We start from the raw sequence: 23,697 nt of genomic DNA on the forward strand, positions 1-23,697 counted from the left end.
CGGGCTAAGCCCTGGGTGTATCATTCTTACACAATCAGGGTGGCCAGATGAGCCTGTTTGTTTTCCTTGCCACCACGCATTTCGAGGATTATTGTTTAGAAGTGGCCAAATGCTTCACCCAATTCATAACTGGGACCATTCGAGCAGAGGAAAAGCACTGTATCCCCCGCTTACACGCTACAGAGAAACTTCTAGGCAAAGGCTAAAAACGGGACAACTCGCTTCCCTAACACGTTTTCTGATTACAGCCAATAAATTTATGTGATATAACTTGCGTAGGGTATTTTTAAAGGAAAATATTTATTCATTTCATATTCAAAAGGAATTCAATATGAGACTATAATGCACGGAGAGAAAAATACAGAGGTACACAAGTATGGGCGAGAAGGATGAGTACGAGGTGTGTTAGAAAGAGACTGGCAATACTGCGGGCGAACTGGCAACGTTGTATCTACCGTCCTGTAATAGACCAATTTGTTCATCTCTTCCACTTTCTCAGTGCGAGTGTCAACTCCATACTGCCAACACATTATTTTTGACAGCTCCATCAGTGAAGTTGAGTTTTTGTTATGTTTTAGTGGAGCATCGGAGCAGCTTAAGAGCAATGTTGTGCGATCAAGTATTCTGTTTAACTTGGTGAATCCGCAAGAGTGGCTATTGAAAAGTTGAAACTGTCCTACGGGGAACAGAGCTTATCAAGAGCACAAGTTTTCCGCTTGCACAAATCATTTTTGGAAGGCCGAGAACACGTTGAAGATGAACGTCGCTCAGGAAGATCTTCAACTTCACAAACTAACGAAAATGTTGAAAGTGTGAGGGTTCTTGTAATCTCAGACCGTCGTTTGACATTAAGAATGATGAGTGAACAGTTTAATTGAAACACTTTAACCGTGCATCAAATTCTAATGGGCGATTTGAACATGCGAAATTTTACTTCCAAGAGTCATTCATGTTCAGACAAGTGGATGCTTCACAATGACAATGACAATGCCCCGTGTCGCACGGCCATTTCCCTAAGTGAATTTTTTACCTCTAAATGCATTGCTGTTTTTCCTAAACCCCCTATTCGCCTGCTTTGAGTCCTTGTGACTTTTTCCTTTTTCCTGAAATTGAAAAATGCCCTCAAAGGACATTTTAGAACTCTGGAGAATATTCAAAAGACTGTGACCGACCAGTTAAAAGCCATGCCATTTCAAAACTTCCAGCACTACTACCAAAAGTGGTAAAAACGACTCAACCTGTATAGGGCCACTTTCTCAGTGCGAGTGTCAACTCCATACTGCCAACACATAATTTTTGACAGCTCCATCAGTGAAGTTGAGTTTTTGTTATGTTTTAGTGGAGCACTACTACCTATGGGAACCTATGGGAAGCCTATGGGAACTAGTTTGAAGGGGATAACATTATTGTTTGAAAAAATTAAAAACCTTAGTTAGTACAAAATCAGTCTCATTACTTTTCTAACACACCTCGTAATTTAAGGTAATTAATTTAAGGTAGTACTTATGTTAAAAAGATACAAAAAACTAGAGATACTAATAAAGAACATTTTGTTCGGAAAAGTGGACTTTGGAAATGCCCCTATGATAGTAAATTTTTGTAAGGCATGTCAAAGAAGCAATATTAATTTGGAAATAAATAAAAAATACATAAAAATAAATGCGTTTACTTCAGCACATTCCTGTCATCAAGTGGTCAAACAAGTCAGAAAAGCCTATTTGACCTGAAATATATAAGCGGCGGTGCAACATGTCAATTATAACGAACAATTGATATAATGCTCGTAGTAAAACATTAAGCATGATGGCAGTGAGTCGCTCGTTGGACATAAATGGAGGCATTTAGAAAGAGGGATTCAGCAATTTTATCCTAGGCGTTTTTAGGCATACCTTCATATGAAACGGTTTACAAGCGTTTCAGATCGATTTTCTAGGACAAATTTAAACATTCTGGAACGTTTATGGAGCTATGGTGTGATAAATTTACAAACGCGGAGGTACGTACGATACTTACTCACTGTAAGAATCAAGAATGAAATTCGCCAAAGGGACAGACAGTTAGGCATTTAGAAAGATACAGAAGTTATGAAGTGGTAACACGAATTAGCGGAGGTTGATATTATGATTTTTGTAAAATTGCATACGAAGATACAATTTTCGGAGCATTCTCTTGATCAGATTTGCGGTATATTTTCGAAAACTGATTATTAAATTAATAATGACAGAGTTCAAGATTAAGAAACAGTGGAGGAGTGCCTACAAGGACTGTAAAAATTGTCGTAGCCGTTGAAATTACTTTAGGAAGTTCTATGAAAAATAGATCGTTACCATTTGTTACACCATGTAGATATATTGAAAGTATTACCAGGTTTAATTCAATCAAGTGTGGTAGAAACAAAACAGGCCTGATTCAGAGTCGGAAGAGTGATGGTCTGGAAATACGCAGTGTTCAATTAAATATTAAATACCTGTTACTATTTTGGCATTTCTTGTATTTTTTTCATTTACTTGAGGCGGTTCTTAATTTTTTCTACAAAAATACCGAGTAAAACCGAAACACCCTGAAATATTTCGAAATATTTTCACAAAATGAGTCACTATTGACTCAGCTGCCTGAGTGATGAGATCGCTTCCGGCGTTCCTATACAACAATGCCACTGAAAAAGTGTCCAAACAATAGCGTAGAAGAATTTTATAGTGGGGCAGATTATTTGTTAACTATCCGTGATGATTGCTGAACTAAATACTGGCTGCTCCAGTCCTAACATTTTCCACCATGGTGATCATTATCTAACTAGCCTTTTCCTAAACATTTTTTGATATACGTCCCTATGTCTTGTACAATTTCTATGCTTTTTTCAAATTAGATTCCACCTGAGATTACTTTTCTTCTTTACTCATCCTCATATCTTTTGGGCATACATTTTCCATACCATGGGTTCATGGCATATTTTAGAAACATACATTTATACTTCTCTATTCCAGAGGCTATTGCATTGCTCCATGGTTCGTGGCTGATGAGGTAATTTATTCTCTGGAAAACCTTATCACTAGAGGAGGCGCGCCCCTGCATGATTCATAAAAATACTTTCCACGTACATTATTTTGTAAAGTATTCCTACACAGCGATGTACCACAGCTATTGAGGATGGAAATTAACATTTGAAAAAATGGAAAATGGATAATTCTGATAAAGTGGATGATTCTATCCTTGTATTTGTAATTTAACATTATTTCCAGCCCTTTTAACCGAGCCAGGAGTAATTTTTCCTGTAAAGGAAGTCTTCGGGTATGACGAAAATTATATTAGTTTTTTCAAGGAAGTGACATTTAAAATGAACATAATTTTTTCCATTCATAGATAAGTATTGCCAAAAGAGCTAGTGTACATGCGTGTTTTCAAATGCAATTTCCATAAAATATAACGATGAAACCTATTTTTTGGAGCCCTCTATCAATTAATCGCAACTAGATTTAAATACAAAGGTATTTATTCCTCGATGACGTTTGTCCTCTAAGAACAAAAATAATTTACAGTACCAAAATAGAATCATTCCACATCAACTCACTCTTTGTGAGATATAAACCAATGAAACAAGAGAGAACAACGAAAGAGTTCAATTATACCGAGTCCAAAAAAGAAAACACATCATACGCAATCCTCCAAAATATTATCATTAGTTCAATCATGGCAACTATAAGTAACATTACAGCACATCACTTACCCAGCGATAAATAATAGAGAGCTGAACCAATGAAGAACAGCTTGAAGTTGCATAAAAATTAAGAACAAACAATCAAGGAAATATATAAGAAATGTACATTTTTGTTCATGTCACGAATGAGTTAAAATGAGGCGGTAAGTAAAAAGCTATAAATCAACAACCAACTGTAGGAGATTATTTAGAAATTTTCAAGAAGAATCGACCAATTCCTTTCGGTAAGCAATATGCAATCAGAGGAGATTATTTTGAAACTTAAAAAAATTGACCGATTTAATAAAATATATAGCAATAAACAATGAGAAGAATTTTTTTTTTAAATCGAAGCAAAATCGATCAATTTTTTCCATGACTGGCTTCTTTAAGTCATCCGTCAAATCGTCCGAACATTAAATAAGTTATTTGTCAAAATAACTCATAAAATTGGGCACCAAGATAATTTTCCATCCTTAGACTAGCATTGCCGCGAGATACAGTTAACATGAGGTTTATCAAATGTAATTTCCAGATCATATAGCAATCAAACCTATTTTTTGGAGTCATCGGTCGATAAATCAGAGTTAGAGGATATTATTTTGAAAATTTCCATAAAAATCGACCAATTCTTTTCTCTGACCGACTCCGTTAAGTCCTCAGTCAAAGCTTCGAACAATTAGATCATCAAGAGCAACGGATACGAGAGTTTCAGCGGTGCCGGCCTTGGTGAAGGCATCTCGCCTACACCGACACCGGCCACCTCGTCCCTTCCAGGCCTGGCGGACAAGGCGACCCTGCCCGCGTTCTGCGAGATTGGGTCAGGGGGAAGAAGTGGAGAGAGGTCGCTAACACTTCCAGGGGTGGGGGCGAGCGAGACAGGGTAACCAACCCACCCCACCACGAACCCTTCACCTCACCCGGCGCCACCTCTCGTCCAATGAGCGCTCGCGACGACACGGCGGGGGAGGGGAGGTGTGGAGGACGAAGAAGGGGTGCAGTTACGTCGAAAGAGGGGAGGAAGAGTGGGGGATGCGCCTGTTTGGAGGAGGGGGGGCGCCACCGGTCGCCAGGCGGCGCCCCTGCTGCTGCTGCTCGGCAGATATCTCGCAGACGTCGAGAGGGAAGGCAAGGGACAAGACGCCCCGCGAGACAGAGGCTTTTCAGAAGGGGAAGGCACCGCTCATTTTTCCACTAAAGGTGAGTCCCACTTCCCATGTACCCTTCCGTATAGAGTCGAGACGTGCATTCCAGCCGTCTTATTTTTTCCTGTAGTATTCTCCCACTGTGAAAACTCTTCCCTTGTTCCGTATACTGCACTTCACCGTTCGTGTTCGCGAGTGTTCGTGTGTGTGTGAGTGAGTCTGACTGCGATGCATATCGATTCTTGGCATACGGCGAGAGCGGCGTCGTCGCCGGGCCGAGAGTAGGGGCTTGCCGTAGTGCCGGTGCGGCGTGGCCCCGGTGTCGCAGAACTTTGTGGCAAAATGCCACAGCATTACGGCAGGTGATAGAGGCTCGTGAGCGAGAAGGGAGCCAAAAAGTCCACACTAGAATTTTTCTGTTTGTAGATCCTTAACTCTGACGATTCACTATATTTTTATTGACATCTTAATTGTCTTTTAAATATCTTTTTTCGTGTTCCATCGACATTTTCTGGAAATTAAGGTTTAAGAGAAAAGGACTGGTTCATATAAGGTCGTTTTACTGGAAGATGTATACGGTATTACCGTATCTGCCGTATTTTTATGATATCTATGCGATTATCTACGAAAGTTTCATCACCTTCCCCAACCTCTATGAACGATTCATTTTCGTGTGCCATCAAGTTCTGCAAATATTCGTCCTGTGAATGTATGATGATTGGGTAGGTTTATTCTACAGAGGTTTTGCGCCGGCCAAAGGCGTGTAGTCTTTTTTTAATGCAGGTGCGACCCCTTTACTGCACCGGGTACCCCCACTCCTTTCTCCTTGTTTCCATGGACCGGCACATATCCTTCCCTTACTCCCCTTTGTTCCCTTGGGAAATAAATCCCCGTAAGAGGATTTCAACGGCTTAATTTAATTCAGTAAGCGCTAAACTTATATTATTTAGAAAGAGAATGAGTGAATCACGTTTTCCTTCTTTTCGGCGAGGTTTCATAGCCAAACAGTTCAATCCTGTCATTTATGTGTGTAGATAGTATTTTTTGTCGGTAGACGACACGAGTGAAAATCACACAAATAAGAAGCATGCTTGCATTTAAAAACGGTTAGATAACAAAGGGTTGAAGCTACAATTTATAGAAAGACAAAGGTCCGTTTGGCAGAAATTCAGAATATGCAGTTATTTGTAAATCTCAGAAGTGTTGCTTTCATTTTTTGATTAGATTAATTGGTCTATAACGAGTGATGGAAAAAAAAGTTTAAAGAGCTTTGGTGGCATTGAACATGGGCAGAGAAAGGGGTTCTTTTAAAACGTTTCTGAGTGTAATTGGGCGTTTTAGAATTCAGAGCTTCACTTTAGTTCCACCAACCCAGCGGGAAGATCGTTGACGAATAATGACGATGAATGCTAATAGTAAATACAAATCGTACCACTCGTTCGACATTCGTCGAGGAATAGTAGAATCACGGAACTCGAGTTTTCTGTGTCATCATGCTTCCGCTAATGAAATCCGTCTCTGCGGTTGCGTAGGATACGCGATGGCTGAGATTAGCAGACTTTTACGTGAGCCTGTGCTGCCGGAATGAGAGGATATTTATCACCGTTAGGGTCACGTGTGATCATTCGTCCAAACTGGTCGCTTTGATTCAGCTGAAATTTTCCGCCGACCGTCATTTCCGGTGAAAGGATATTCACCTAATGTGAGCATTTAAGCCCTCTGATTATTGCGAGGAATTTACGATAGAGCAACTGATCTAATCTGAGCAACACTCATTCTACTTCCCTCGAGTTTGTCCCTGACCCAACACCATCCACTCGGTATTTGTCCTCGGAGCAGCCTTTTCGATTCAATCAAGTTCACATAGTCTCTGCCATCGTTCCTGGAATGGGTGCGAGAGAATTAACGTAAACATTGACTCTGAAACACAACTGCAGTGAGCTATGAAAGGAAAGAAACGCGTTTTAATCAGTAATATAAAAGACTTCCAAAGGTTATAGTGATTAAATCTCAATAATATATGATTCCTCAGCCTAATACGATGGCATAGCTATCCATGAACTATAAACATTCAAATCTTCCAATTAGGAGGTAGGGAAGTGGACTTCTAAGAACTGACCTGTTTTCTAAGCATTAATTGCACCCAGAATTTATTCAGACATGGTATCCCTTTGCTTGAAACAATCAAACTCTGGTGCTCAGTATAGCGGTTAATATATCCTTTATAAAATTATTTTCAAGTACTTCGCGAAATAATGTTTTCCGTTTCGGGCTAAGATTTGTGGAACCACGACATATTTTATTTTTATTTTATTCCCAAACCTCCGAATACAGCTCATATCGGCAATTTTATGTCAGGATATTCATAAAATTTAACAATTGCACGTACACAAACAACCATGCCCTGTATAGGTGAAGTCTACCCATGCGGGACTCGAACCCGCGACCTCTCATTTGGCAGGCGAGGACCCCGCCACCACCGAGGCCGGCATGAAAAACATTCACTTTTAACGTTTCTCACTGACAATTTATCATCACCGACCATGTTTTTGAAACTTGTGTCCTGAACAAGGTTACCTATTCTTATCTTTTTAAAAGAATCGCCTTGTTGTTACAAAATCCCTGAATTGGTCCCAACACTAGAGATCCAAAACAGACTTTAAGCCCTCAAGAAGGTAAGCGGATTTATAGACCTCTGGGGGAAAATCTATGTTTTATATTAAAAGGAGGAACACCGATGATCATTTCTTACTATGATCAATTTTAATAAAATCAGAATTTAAATTTTTTCTGAAGCCGGTGATCTTACAAAAACATACGGTTAAACATTTTCGAAATACGATGTCGAAGGAGAAAAAATTTGGCTGAGTTTCATGGTAAAAGGGCTAATTGACACAAGAAAAGCGACTCTCTTTGAGTCAAAGATACTTCAATAGCTTGACTTAATAGTTACTTTATCCGCTGCATCCAACGGAACGGTTAAAGTTCCCAGGAGCTCAAGTCTAACAGTTGTAAGCCTCTTGCTGGGGGTAATGATCAACGCTGAGACTAATGATGGGTGGGAACTAATTGGCATTAGTTGTGAAAGCCCCGTTGGCAGCGTGTCGCGAGCTATATATATGACTAGTCAATTATCCTTCATTTTAATGATCATGCTTCTAGAAAAATTTAAGTCAGCGACGACGCGATGTGATATTACGGTTTGGTGTTTCCGGGTCAGATTCTCAGTCAAAAAATACCCCTCATCTTCATCCATTAGTAATTCTCACGGCTTCTTTTTTTGGTAGGAACTCGAATCTTGTAATTTATTTCATTCCCTTGTTATCTCCGGATCATCATTATTGTTTTTCGCGGCCCAGGCTGCGCGCTCATCCCGCGAAAAACAATCGCCGAGCGAGAGGGGCGGCTGACGAGCGGATAGCAACCGGCATCGTCGCGCCGGGGGAAAAACAAAACAAGATCGATCCCCGCCCTCCCTCGCTTCCGCCATCCCCACGCGTTCGAGAGCAGAGCAGCCCCACGAAAAAAAGGGGAAATGAAACGAAATGTCGACATCGTGAGCGTCACAAGAGCAGTGATACGCACCCTAATTCACTAACCCCCAGCTAGCCAATCTCCCTTCCTCTTGCAACATTCCCCGACCTATTGTGACATCCAGTAGGATGCACGATGGACATGCGGAATTGTGGTTGCGATGTTAGAGCCTCACATGATTTATTTATTTAACACCAAAAACAGCACTACGGCCTTTACATTGGGTTTTATAAACAAAATAAATTATGCAAAATATAAGTTTAAAAAATAAGTAGAGAAATAATCATATAAATAACAACCATTCACAACAAAAGGTAGGTATCAAAAAGAAAGTCTTTTCAATTGGTTATTGAAATTTGTGCGGGAGGCAGAGGTCAAGGGTAGAATAAGTATTTGAGATGGAATAGAAAATAGAAGGTAAGCGGTAAAATAGGGATCTATGGGATATTGCCAGATGGAAATTGGACTGATGTAGAGCTTCAGTATTGCGGGTTTTGCGAGCTGGGATCCGGAGTGAGAAGAATTTCAGGAGGTCAATGCATCTGAAGGACCCATTCATGATGCAGTAGAGAAATTTGATCTCGGATGTCAATCGGCCGTGGATGGGGTGTAATAATCCAAATGAGTGAAGTATTTCGGCACGTGAAGAGAGTCTGAGGTGAGGTATGCGATTTCGTACTAGTAATTTTATCTCAAAATAACGGGCTTTCAACAAAAATTTAACCTTAACTAAGATACTTTTTTGTATTGTTCCACTAAATTCAAACTAAAATAAACATGATCCAGAGTACCTCGTATTTTTTCCGCTTATGGAGGCTTGAAGCTTAGTTGGTATATCATGAGCTAAAATTGGTTTTCACGTCCCTCGTTACTGCTTGTTAGTTCTTTGACATTCACATCTCCTCTGCGATCTACATCTACATCAACATACCCCGCAAGCTGCCTAAAAGGCGTGTGGTAGAAGGTGTTAGGACACCAACCATTTACACATAAAAATGAAGTGCTCTAACGAAGTTGGGACCAGCGTTTATTAAAGTCCTTTATGGTTCGGAGGAAAAGCGAATTCCCATAACTATCCGTTCGGCAAAAAATCTCTATTAATTTATCGCTTCTATCGGACCTGGAAATATAGCGTGGCTCTAATATTATGTTCTCCGTGTCGCTCTTGAAGATATCCATTCTCAATTGTTCAAGCAATCTAAGCCTAGCGCGCAGCCTCCGAGTCTCCAGCGGCTCTCAGCGTAATTCACTTAAAATCTGGGTGTCTGTACGTCCGTAGCAGTTTTTTGACGGAACACGCAGCCTTTCTTTGTTTTTTTATTCAGTTCACGGATTGAGTCTTTCTGCACCGGATCCCATACGCTCGCTGCATATTCAAGGTGCGGTCGGACATGTGCGAAATAGCACCTTTTTTTTCTTTCTCATCCGAAAATCTTCCCACAATACGCTTGACGAATCGTAGTTTCTTCAGGGTTATGCCGAAAATATTCCTTACATGTGTTCCTCACGAGAGGTTCGAGGATATCGTAACTCCCAGGTACTTCACTTCGTCTGTTGCATTTATGTTAATACCATTCACAGCATAAACATGGCTATAGTTGGACGAATTCCGCAAGAAATGAGCCGATATGCATTTGCTCAGATTAAGTTCAAGTCCCCACTCTTGTCTCCACAAATGAACGTTGTTTAAGTCCGATGATACCGACCTTTCCTCATACAGCATTTCCTGACCGATTGTGACATGCAGTAAAATTCGCGACTTCGAATTGTAAACAAAGAAATTAAAACTTCACGTGATACCCTTAATGTCCTTTACTTAGTTTTTTTGCTTATAAAGAAATTGCCTTCGTAAAAAATGCTTGATTTTTTCAGCAAGACAAAAAATTGAATCAAACATGAATCCGAATACCTGACATTTTTTCTCGCTCATGTCAGCTTGAAGCTCGGCCGGTTCCGCACTAATTTTATACCCACGTGCCCATCAGCGGCTTGCTTACTTAAGACTGGGAGTCCGAGCAAATATGTTACTAAATGTGCAGGAATTTAAGGGAAAACAGTGGGTTGTTTATTTACTTAATCGAGTTTACTTCATTCGAATGGTACTTGTCCATTAATATAACTTTACTTGCAGAGAGATATCACTGGGGAAAATTACGGATCCTATCAATTGCTTTCAATCAAGGAGTTACCTTATTATTTCAAAAATTATTCATACATAATTAACTGTGCCAAAAGTGGATCATCCTTTGGCATCTCAATTTATTTTATGCATAGTTTCCTTGTTTTGATACATTGCATCCCATTTCCTTGTTTGATATCCTGATTATTACGACGAGTGATATTGCGAAATGGATCTAAAGAGGTACTCTTACTCATTACTCTCTACATTCCCACTTTCCCCGAAATTCGTCTCCGAAACACACGAAACCTCGTCACCACACTCCGAGCAACTCTCTAACCAATCAGGTTCGTTCCGTTGTCCATACCACACACGGGATTGGGCGGTATTTAGGTGGTGAGACGCACGGGATTTGTGTGTTTAGCCTTCGTGATCGCGTAACTGGGTGGGGGTAAGGTCACAAGAAGGTGGTGGTGGGAATCATTTCAATTAAGATGATGGATGCGGGGTCATTAGCAGTGGGATGTTTTCAGGGTGACGGAGAGAAGGGTTGAGGAGGGGGGGGGGTGGAGGAGGGGCGGGATCAAGGGAGAGGTGATCGCATGACCTACAGAATCCAATTTCTGTTCTGCTGAGGTACGAGAAAACAAGGGACTCCGTGAGGCAGTTCTCCGGTCATGTGAATGTGTTGAGAAAGGACGCCTGGATGGAAGAACTCTTTCCATAGGATTGGTTTCATGATATTAGGCTGGTTCTTCTCCGAAGAAGACCGTCACCACATGGCTGTAAAGATGAAATTAATACCTACTTTGCAATCTTAATTTGTAATTTAGGCTTCGACTAAGCTACATACTATCATTTTCAAGGCATTATTATGCCGGAACCCGATGAAGGTCGAAATAAATTTTCTCTTTATTTAAAATTTATTTCATCTCTTTTCGTAACTCTACTATCTTTCGCCTACTGAGCTGATATAAATTTATTTCATACGGGCCTTATTGCCTTATTGCGAAATTTAAAAATGTACGTAGGTAATTATATCGCCTCTAACATGCCAAAAATAAGGATGAATTTTGCACGAGCATTAGCATGCGAAGTGAGAGATTTCGGAACTCCGCGTCCTTTGGTGTACTTATAACTTTTCTTCTAATACTCCTGTCAGAATCCATGGAAATACGGATACGTGAAAGAGTAATACTGAAATACATGGACCGTCAATTTTACGTGAACCATTTTGATATATTTAAGACATTCCCATTGGGAAAGTACTCTTTGCCCGAAAAAAATTACTTCCACTACGTATTACCGACATAGGTTCAGGATTTATGCGGCGAAATTTAAAAGGCCTTTTGAGGGATAAACGCTGGAGACGTATAGGAATAATCATCGAAAAGCCCGTCACATATATTTCCTGGAGATTTTTTATGGTGAAAGTTTTCTACATCTACTTTCTCGTGAAGACAAGTAATTTTATCGGGTATAATGACTTCATTTGGTGTTAAAATATCCACGAAAGCCACGTCGTGATAAACTGGAGAAGATAATATCATCGAATAATGGCAAGGTAAAGCAATTCACCTTTACTCAGAAATGAATATACTTCAAACGTAGATAGATTGCGCTTGTTCGATCTAACTTAGCAATGGCAATCATTTCCTCAAACCACCACCAGCAGAAAATTTCGACGATAAGAGTAGGTAATAAAGCATTGCTATTTTTCTATTTTATGTGATACAATTCTATGAATTTACGGCATATTTTTCATGTCAATTCTTTGATCGTCTTTTGTGCAGTTTGCCTGGACTTCTTAAGTGTTTGGGATCCATCGCAACTTCGGCACCCATTTCACATGAAGCATGAGTCTTCAGTGTCAAATAAATCGAATAATGAAAAAATAACTGTAGCGTTCCACTTAAAAAATAGGCATCCTCCACTGAGCTTTACTTTAAATCCTAATCTTCAATAAATTCCAGAGTTCAAAATAGCAAACAAGTTTATCAAATATTCAGACAGGTTCCCTCGAGAAAACGACCAACATCGGTCGGAAAACGTTGGGGCCACCTAAAAATTGACGCGGCGACATAGCACAAAAGTTTTTATTTAACATGACGAGTACCCACGAAAGTTTTTACGAAGAATTAAGTTTATCGAATTTACGCTTTACAGAGAGATGTATTACATTTTGGCTTTCATCACATTCAACACCTCAGCCGAGCGATCTACCGATTGCGACCGACTTCTAGCCAAGTCTGACCTAGAGTGAAAAGGTTTTTTAAAAATAGAGCAAGAGAAAGCTCTCCATACGATAGCGATAGGAAAAAAGAGAGTAGGTGAGCAAATAGTCGATGAGGCCGTACGAGAACGAACTTCTATGCGAGCGGAAAATCCCCAGCTTGCAAAATCGCGAGTCCCAACGCTTAGCTATCCCTGTTCGGGCTTCTTCGCTGCGGACGATGCGTGCCGCCTAAGCCGCACGCAAGGTATCGTTTAGGAGAATCGGACAAGGGGGATGCTGGGGCGGAGAGGGAGGGGCTGCTGTTATTCGAGGTCAATGTCCTCTCCGAGCGGGTGGCAGGCAAGAAGGTAGCGGGGATGACAGGGGGGCGCGTTGAGTTTTGACATCGGCGTGGTTCCCAGGGAAGAGGAGTTGCAAGGCCAGGAAAGGGAGGCAATGCTGAAGCGGTGGCGGTAGGAGGAGCGGGGAGGGGGGCGTCATTCTGATAGTATGCCCTTTCACTCACCTCCATCCCCTCCCCTACTTTTCACGTCCCCCCACCCTCAACTCCCCCCTCCCCTCATCGTCCTCTCACTACGCTCGTATATTTGCTCGTCCCCGTGAGAGGAAGGGAGGGGGCAAGAGGCAAAAGGGTTCACCGCTGTTCACGCAGGGTGGCAACAATGGGGTCACTGTGCCTCCGCGTGGCCCCGTGCGTGACCTTTGTGAGACACATTCTGCATCTCTTTTCTTTCGCTCCGTCTTTCTTTCGTGACTCATGCTATCATATCTCTTTTATTTCTTCCCCCCTTTCTCTGACAACTCTCCCCTTCACATTGCTTGTTATTCTTACGGTTGATTACGGAATTGCGATTAAAATGATGATAAAAATGAATTCAAGGTTTTACTAAGATTCCTTTTCAACTTCTTTTATATTTTTGTCACATTTTTTATCAGTCCATTGAGCTCACCTTAAAGGCTTTGTAGTAATTATTAAGATCGAAACAAAGCCGAGTTACTACAAAATTACTTTGTTATAATTCCATTTATGAAAGAGGCCCTGAGCATTCGTGGATTCCAATGAGGTTTATAATATTTCCTCTCTTTTTTCATCTCTGTCTAAACCCCAGTATACTCGTTTATTTTTAATTCTAATGAAGCAAATAAATATTCAGGACTCTGTCAAAATGAGGAATCGCTCATTACTAAAGTTAAGCGCAAACGTATATGGATTGCACTGACATTTTTTATGTGGTAAAACTGATTTTGACCACTCAACTGCCTTCCAGAAATATTGAAAAATTGTTTGGTTACAGAGGTAGTTCGACTACGATCAGAGTCCTTTACCTATCAGTCTTATTGAACCGAACGAAAAAATGTAAAACTTGCTTTGAATCTCAAACTTAGGATATCCTGATGAAATATGAGACTTTCCAGGGGAAAATGGTATAAACCAGGTTATAACCATGGTAACCATAAACCAGGTTATGGAATGGAAGCTATGAAGTTGCGTGATCTTGACATACTTTTCGATCGTGAATGCAGGATAAACGACTTATATCCAAACATTCCATTCACTGGGCACTCAAAATAGTTTGTAAGGGCGGCAGCGTAGATGTGACTGGATGACACGCACGTCTGAACCTGAGAACTCACACAATTCAAATCTATAACGCCTATAGATGGGATAGTGGTTATTCGAGTCGGTTTGCTCTTGCATGTAGAAAATAGGTCACATTCTGAAGAATCCAGGATGCGACGTGACAAACTGCCGTTCCTAGAGCTTACAAGTTTTCTACTCGCCCATTAAAAGGGTACACCTAATGTAAGTTCTTGTTGTTTCATAGGAGTTCCTGTGAGATAAATCCATCTGAAGGCTAATGGAACTAGCTTTACTTGGTCAGATGATAATTACTAGGAAACATAGAGCTAACATGAAATATAGGTTTTCGAAAAATAAGGAAGTAGTCGATACCTGAAAGAATTTAATCCATCGGTAGATACGAAGATAGAGAGCTATTTGAGTTTTCGAATGCAGATTTTTATTACCCTTTTCTCGTTGCATATGAATGTGTTCCACCAGCGAACCGATTTTAATTAGGATGTAAGATTTTTTGACGTATTACGATAGCTTTTAGTTGAGTGAAGGTAATTACCTCCATTTACAGATTTTCACAAATTCTTGAAATAACACGTAATACCAAACCGGAGTCATATGAATAACGACACTAGAGCTTTTTTGTTTTTTAACCATCGGTAAGCGATGTTTCAGCACCACGATAATGTTATTGACAGGCATATTTGTTTTCAAATCTATTCAATGACCTAGTTACAGTATAACTGAAAATTTACATATTGATTTACATCAATTTACGAGTTAATAAGCCTCTCACCCTTCTCAAAGTGAGCCACATTTCGTTTACAGTGCATTTTTAAAGGAAATTATCAACATGCTATAAAACCCATTCCGACCATTCATACAAATGTTTGGGGTGAACGAGACCAGATGCAACAAAAAGTCTTATGACGACCCCCGCTAAAATTGTCTGAATTCTTATCAAAAATTGTTAGCGAAATATATAAGAAACTTGCGATTGTAAATGGACGGTTGGTACTTACAGAACAACAATTTTGGCCTCTGGGGAAATATTAGAACCTCACTATTTGTAAGTACAGGTTAGCTTTGGTGAATGGATATTGAGGAAAATAATTTTTACTCGTGGATATTCATAAAGTGATGTTTTTTTCATTGCCATTGAAATGAGCAATTGAAGTTGCTTTTGCTGAAGAGCTCGTATATTAATTACGATGCCGTTTTCGGAGACATATTTACTCTCCGACCCATTCGTTGAATACTTCACCATTTTTACCCACGCCGTCTTTCTACAACACTTCATAAAGGTGATCCTATAAATGAAACTTTAAGTTCAAAAATATTTTCTCAATCATTGAATAGTTTTTTCTTGCCAGAGTTTTACGGTAGAAAAATAAAGTAGCAAGATTAGATATAATACCGCTGTTCAATCGTAACTGAAATTTCATTAATTGCATTATTAAAACTACGTTCAATTTTTATCCGCTAACATCTCGCCACCTGCTTTGCTAGGGTTTCAGGTGACTCCCTTAGTTTTGAAAAAGCTGACGTAGGTGCTTTTCTACTGAAACTGTGTTAAAAATAAATTTTTAGAGCGTATAACATATATAGCTGTATAATATACTATGGAAAGAAGGAGAAAAGAGGGACCTACTAAATCGTGGGAAGAAGACGAACTAGTGAAATCGCCAGACAGAAATGTTCCGATAAAGACAGTCATCGAAGTATAAGAGTATGGGACTAATGTTATGGGGAATCCTCGATTATTGATCAAGGAACTAATGAGGTAATTAAAATTGATATATGCAAACAGAAAAATAATAGATGATCGGTGAATGCAGCAAAATTCTGCGTCAAATCAACCGTCAAATCAAACTGGATAATAACTAATACGATACTAAACGTGAATATTTTCATCATGGAACATTTACACATTGTTACCATGACACCAGAAGAAGTTTTTACGATCCCATTCCCCATTAAGTTTGCCACATAGTTCAAGCACGGCTTTTAGGCTACCTCAAGTGATGATGTTTAATTGATCGCATGCAGTTGCCTCGACAATATCCTAGTTTTCGCGCCCGGGCATCGTCGCATCTATTTTTAAGTGGCCCACCCTCTATCTCTTGGCGCCCGGCGTTTCGAGTGTGGATGGAGAGGGCAGACACTCACTCGCCTAATGCGGATCCGGAGTGCTGCAGGCGTGAGACAGGGCGTTAACCCCCTGACCCCTTGGCGCATATCGTCAAGAGTAGGCCAATGCCGCCGATTCGGGCCTCTACCCGCATTTCTCGCCACATAAGCCGTGCAACCCTAACCCTCTCTGTTTCCATCGATACCCTCAATACAAAATTACAACCGACTTGAACCTCTTATTCCATTTATAATTATATCGGACACTTTTAAACTTCTTCTGTCATCATGGGCTTACTGTGGTAATATTCCATGGTTAAAATATTCACACAAAGTATCATAATCGTTGAAACATGATTTGATGCTTTCCCGGCGAATTACGCGGGTAAACTGTTCTCGGGATTCCCACCGGGTTAATTCTTTCATAACGGCCAACTTTCAAGCTCCGTCTCGGCGCTCATCATCAGGGCTGAATGTAGATTTATTTAATTTTCGGTTGCTAAGTCTCATTATTGCAATTAATTTAGTTGATTGAAATATATTTAAAAATATATTTATAATAATTAATATTATTCAGCTGCATGAAGATTGGTTTGACACATAATTTGGCTCCATTCTTCTTTGAGCTGTTCTTTTTTTGTTAGAGTTAATCATTTTTGAATGACATCGTTAATAACTTGTTCCATTCAGCTAATCTTATCACTCCAAAAGAACAATATTTCGGATAAAAAAAGATTTGTACTATTAATGAAGAGTGGCCATTTAGCATGTTATTGCATGTTGTCCTTTGGTACGACAATTATTCAACTGTATATCAAATAAGCAAGTATAAACGTCGGAACAATATGATCCTAGCGCATGGCGGATGATCGGGATGATAGCCGGACTTGAATAAAAAAAAGCATTCACGCCTCGGCTCGTTTACGTGACGAGCACCGGAAGTCTGCCTGCTCCAGCGTATTTGTTATTTTGTTTCCGTTAATGAATGCAATAGGGTGGTTTCCTATTATTTTTTTATCGCCTAAATCGAAAGATTATTACTCCTGGAGTACGTATTTCACGCTTTTAGATTTTTAAATGACGATATCTATTTTTCGCGATCAAATGAAAAGTGAAAAATTTCAAGCGCGCGAAAACGCGACGCGTAAGTAGGAATGAAGGGAAAAAGTCCGTACGACGCATTTCTGGTTCCCCCTCCCGCCTGGTAGGTGACCTTGATCGAGGCTCTGAGCGCTGATAGGACGCAGGATGCTAACGGGTAGCTGAGTACCTTCCTGTCTGGTAGCGCATGGCTTAAAAAAGGTTTATTAATACCTTATCAATCGAAGAAAACTTTCCGACCTTAGCCAGTTTTAATAGGTGATTATTAAGACATGTTTCCCTGAGCTCTGTGACTCATGCATGCATTGGTAGCCTCTGACGATGCATAACTCCTATCCTCTCGTGTAGAAACTAGGTCCCTGTGACGTCACGTGGAGTGGAATCGCATGGGCGCCAATCTGGCCTTTTTCAAATGAGGATAAAATTTGACCCTTGCCATTCGTCTAAACCGGTATTTCAAAAACCAAATAATTTGTGTATTATGAATACACTAATGGTGGGTAACGAATCGCCATCAATGCCTTTTGTTTTCTTTGATGAAGGAAACTACCCTATTCCGTTGATTGCGATCGTATCATCCCAAAAGATCAACAGGACGGATGAAAAAAGTGTTGCTATGTTATAAAAGACTGGTCATTTAGCACGTTCATGCATAATGATCCTTTGGTGCGAATATCATTAAACCGTATCTCAGAATTTTAGTGACGATAATCTCGATCCTATTTGGTACTTAACCCATTTACCAAGCCGGAGCGATCTTAAGTGATGATGTTCTTGTTTCTTTAGTATTTACAGTTCAGTTAAGGCAATACAAAAGACGTGAGAGAATATGGAACTACGTCGCAAATAAATTAAATAAAATGGCGGTGAAGAGGAGATATATACCAGAATTTGGAAGCGTACATGAAAATTACGGAACTGATAGGCAGGGTGCCATGGATGAGTTTTGAGCCATGGCCAAAATTTTCTGGTTCAATTGCTGGCTTACGAGTCAAGTCTTGCGATTTTCAGAATAAATCCTTTGGATGATATCCATTTGCATGCATCACAGCTTAAACAATAATTAAAAAGTTCTATGGAGAGAACGAAATAATATTGTAAAAAGATATCTCTACGTACACTGCCACTCTTAATTATTTAAAAACAAACCAGTCTCGGCGCAAACAAATCTACTCTCAACTAGTCTTACCGGAAGCGGAAGTCGTTAATCCTTTGGAATTAGACTTGTAATTGGTAGAATTGTCTGCATTTCGGATAAAACTTAAAACAAAACAAATTTAATTCTTATTTCATTCTAAAAATTTTTCGTAATACAGCCAAAAATGCTAAAATAGCTACTCACAATCTTTTCCAACCGAAAATACTGGGACTTAAGTACCTGAAGTCGAGTGATTCAGTGCATGAATATTGATTATCACACCTTTTAGGATGATTCCTTCGGGGTCAGGCAGAATTCGATGGAGACACTAAACCAGCAGCACCGTTAGCTGGGCGCCCGCCCGCCTTGCGAGTCTCCCGTGGAGGCAAGCCGTGTTATCGATCTCCCGTAATGGACTCGACTCAGCTGGGAGGAAGATTTTTCGGAGAGCGATCATGGAAGAGGGAGGCAAGGGGGAGGGGAAGAGGGCGCGGGCATCCCCTTCGCACACTACGGTTCGGCGCTTTTCAAGAGCCGGAGCTCGGGAGGCGAGATCACGTGATCGCCTCGTGGTACCGGCGTGGTGGACGAAACGTTTAGACGCCGCAGTGTCGCGACGCTTCACCTTATGAACTCAGTAACTTCGCTCACGGAATACTTTCGAGCAAAACTTGGTGTGGATCGAAAGTAATGCTGGCATACTGGACAAGTTCGCAGTACTAACTCATCAGAGTTCCTTCGTGTGACTTACACTAGCTGATATAGGAAAAACTCAAGGGGGGTTGCAAAATATATCTTGCGCTATCTTTACTTTTATCGTAATGAAAAATAAGTCGAATGCAATTTTTAAGAAAGTTTTATTTGAACTTATTATACTCATATACCATCTTAAGATATAAAAACTTACTATTGTGGTTCTTCAACGTTAGGCAATGCGGGGGTCCCCGTAAGGAGGGGCGCGCGCCCCCCATTTGTATTCGCCACTGGTTACCTACTTATAAGCAGATGAAATCATTTTTCTCTCATTTATGACCTCACCCGAAATAGCTCTCATTTACTCAACTTTTTAGGGACAACAGCAACAACTTCTGTTAACTTTTTCGGTCCCATTATGAGACGACATGGTTCAATGAAAACAATTGTTGAACGATAAGGGAACGGAAAGAACTGCAATGGAGAGCCCCGAATAGACAAGCTACCAAGGGTGCATAAGAGTAGAGGTTCGTAAACATAACGTAAGGTTAGCTGATAGGAGATTTAAGGGTAGAGCATCGTCAAACCAATCTTGAGATTATTGACCTATGATAACGATGATGATTAGGGCAATATCAGGAATAAATTTTAGCCGATGATGCATTAGGATACAGAGGAAATTAGAGAATGAATGATAAAGGAATCGCATGCAATTTTTAAGAAAGTTTCATTTAAACTAATTATACTCATATACAAGAATAGGCCATCTTATGATGTAAATAAGTTACAATTGTGGTTCAGAACGCATTAGTGAATGAAGAGTCCGATATAAGTATAAATGGAATATAAAACTCAATTCCATTGTAATCCCTAGTAAATACAATGGATATTCATAAATGATAAGTATTATTTATTCATTAATTTATAACTTCCATAGCGATTTCTTACCCTCATAATTATCGTGGTGATGGACCAAAAATCAAATGATGGTGGCAACTATTTTTTAAATGAAATTACCACTTTTTCTGGTAAAGAAAGCATTTTACTAGTTTAATATGTAGCTGTCAGAACTGCAAGAGTCATTTAAGCTCCTCAAAAGAAAGGAGTTGCTTCAAGTAACGTGATCGCATAATGGTCGACCGTGATAGACCAAACGTTTCGGCACCAGAGCGGAGTTGACGCTCAAGCATATGCTATTCATGATTTTAATCTTGGTGTGGTGGTTAGAGTGTTAGCCTCCCACATAGTGGGTCCGGGTTCAAATACCGGCGGTGACAGAGGTCTTTCAGAGACTGCCTGATCCCTACTTGGGTGCTTCGTGGGAGGCAATTCAAGTTCAGCACTCCGTCCGTCGGATGGGACGTTAAGCCGTGGTCTACTTTGCGCCTTTCCATAAGAGTAGGCTAATGCCGACGCCGAGTTTCTCTACACCCTTCTTTCCCTACACATACTTCTCTGCCTTACCCTTCCCCGTCAACGAAAATGACCTCAGGTGTTGGTAGCCTCCTGCAAATACCATGGACCATAATTGTCAATTCAGGCAGTCATTATTACGGAGGCAAAAAAGGAGATAGAGGCATCTAAATTTCGATTAAATAGACCTATTTATTGACAATAAAGAACGTAGATTCCGCCAATTTTATTTAACGGGCGTTCCTCAAAGTCCGTATACATTTGTGGACAATTTACCGTCAGCGTTCTAGTTGGTTTCCTCGAGTATACTCCAGCGTCGAAGATGTGTTTACTGCTTCTAGATATCCTTTCCTTGAACGAAATCCTTAACGAAGAATGCGAAAAACAGCTAGTGGATAATTAATAAGATCAATTTTGTAAAATTGAGCTTTCTAACAGTCACTCTTAACTAATGTGAAAGAAATAGTTTCCCAGGAAAAGGTTTGGATTCAAGAAAAAATTCATAGCTAGCAAAAAATTCACTAAATGAGAATAAAGCAAGATAAAATAATGCACTACAGATGAAAAAGAATCTTCTTTTGGTGACCTCATTTCTCTAAAAGGGTCAAGAACCTCTGATACATTATTTTTATACGTTTTATGGGAACATTTTGTTAATTAGTACGCTCGCTCGACATGATCGGTGGGGTTCATTGATGAAAGCGATTTTATCTGGATCTCGTGAAAGAGCCCCCCGTGTGAAGATTTTCCTTGCCACTAAACACTAACCGGCGTGACCTGTAGTGACATCGCGTGAGGTGGTAGGGCGTGACAAGAGCACGTGATCAGTTCGTGCGAGGTAACGCTTGGAAGCCGCAGTAATTGGCGTCAACCATACCCGGCGCACTCTGTGATCTCAACTGTTTTCCTCTGTGAAAGTTTTACTCATCCGTAGTTCTCCCGCATGAAAGATAATTCCAGAGGGAAGCTGCCACGTGATGCGACTGAGGTCAAAGTGGTGGTCAAATCACTAAATAAAATTTCAATTTTTCACCCTCACCGAATTGGTTATTATTTTCTGATTCTGAAAATGCAACAATTAGGGATAGAAATTGGACCACATAAAAAGAAAATATCAAGAGGTAAAGAAATAAACATCTAACACAAAACTACTCATGAATTACTATGGCGTGGATAGGATTCCCATAAAAATTTGTTTAATAATAGTAGTTAAGTGTAATTACATCCATAACGATTATATAAAGAAAACTAGAGTAAAATAAATAATAGGACGTAGGTGACAGTTCATTTTTAAAATAGCACCGCGGATGCACAAGCCGAGATGGGATTTTGAATGAACTCGATTACATATAAAAAGGCACATAATAAGACATAGAAATTTGACAATCAAATGTAGCAGGACAGGAGAGCAGAGTATAAAAATAAGTTTAGGTCATTCAAATTGAAATCAACTACTAAATAAGTTTTTTTTTCCCGGCTGCTACGGACCAAAATTTTATGAACGGGGTCTGAGAATAAGGTCGATCAGTTCTCTAACAAGATGAAAAAGAAGATAGATCTCTGGAAATAGGCGGAAATGAAAAAATACCTTTAGTGGATGATTACCTTCCGATAATAAATTTTGGAGTATCAAACTAACGGCGAATAAAAAAGAGAAGTGTTCGAAAATCCATATTAACCTTAGATGTAGAGAGCAACCCCCTTGCAGAGAGGCTCAGAATTAGAATGCTACACTTAAAATTTTCTAGCATTAAAACGGGATGAGATTGGAGAGACCTAGAGGATAGTATTTTGATATCACGCTTTATGTTCGGATTCGATGGTAACAATTTCTTTAGGTAGGTACCCATCCAAAAATATAGAAACAAATTGATTATTTTTACGCCCAATATGCGGCTTCCATAAAATTGAGCTACTCTTGAAGAAAAAACCCCTGCTCACGCCGATGCATAAATCCTATTTTTAGTTAGTTCTTACGCTACCTCTTTCGATCACTATAAACTGTTGGAATAAAGTTACCTGGTGAGGCAGCAGGGGCGGATTCAGCATCAAATTGGCGGAGGAGGATCATGACCTGGGTCCGGAGAGTATGGAATACCCGTTGGAAAGGGTTTTGACCGTTGGGAGTGCTGTGCTCTAGGATAAATGCAACTCAAACTTCTCTCACATTTGGGACTCGTAGCAATGTCTTTGAATATACACTCCCTTTACTCATAAAATAAATTACTTGGTTCTATTCTACACTTCATTTCAAATAGCACGACCCGGGTTTCAGCATCTTGATCTCTCACCTGATGATAGCACGACCCGGGTTTCAGCATCTTGTGCTATCATCAGGTGAGAGATCAAGATGATGAAACCCGGGTCGTGCTATTTGAAATGAAGCGTGGAATAGAACCAAGTAATTTATTTTAATTTATTTTATGGTGAAGCAGTTCCACAAAGTAACGCCTGAGACCGTGTCTTATAGAAAAAAAAACTTCCTCTACTCATTTAAAAGAGACAAAAACTATTAAACTAAGTAAAAAAATTAAAAAGTTTTGATGAAATCTGGATTGGGGTAATGAACCCTGTAACGCCCCCCCCCCCAAAAATCCGCCCCGGTGCGGCAGCTGCTCCCGATCGGAAATAACGTTTAGTTGATATTAATAGGGAATCATGAGTACCTAGCTGTGGAAAATCACGAAGTAATTCATTTTATTACCTTCATATAACTTCAAAATTCTACAGATTGCAATTGTCGACAATGGTATTTAGGAAAGAGGGATCTTTCTCGTGGCCGCTATAGTTATTCGTTGTGGTTATTACAGTTGAGATCACGTAGCTCGATGTAATGAAGCGACCTGCCAACATTTCTACCAGCTACTTTTCGAGGAGCGATGCATGGAAACAATTTCTGGTTATGCCTCGCCTCAATC

The 23,697-nt window shown here is 40.0% G+C and overlaps 1 protein-coding gene across 1 annotated transcript in view; it reads left to right on the top strand.

Moving 5' to 3' along the window:
* The first annotated feature begins 4,794 nt into the window (after positions 1–4,794).
* Positions 4,795–23,697, top strand: part of LOC124170515 — a 110,153-nt gene continuing 91,250 nt past the window's right edge. Inside the window, exon 1 of the mRNA XM_046549288.1 lies at positions 4,795–4,894. The gene's annotated coding sequence lies outside the window, so the exon portion shown is untranslated. The remainder of the gene's footprint in view (positions 4,895–23,697) is intronic.

The sequence above is a fragment of the Ischnura elegans genome, chromosome 1 (assembly GCF_921293095.1).
Source record: "Ischnura elegans chromosome 1, ioIscEleg1.1, whole genome shotgun sequence".
NCBI lineage: Eukaryota > Metazoa > Arthropoda > Insecta > Odonata > Coenagrionidae > Ischnura > Ischnura elegans.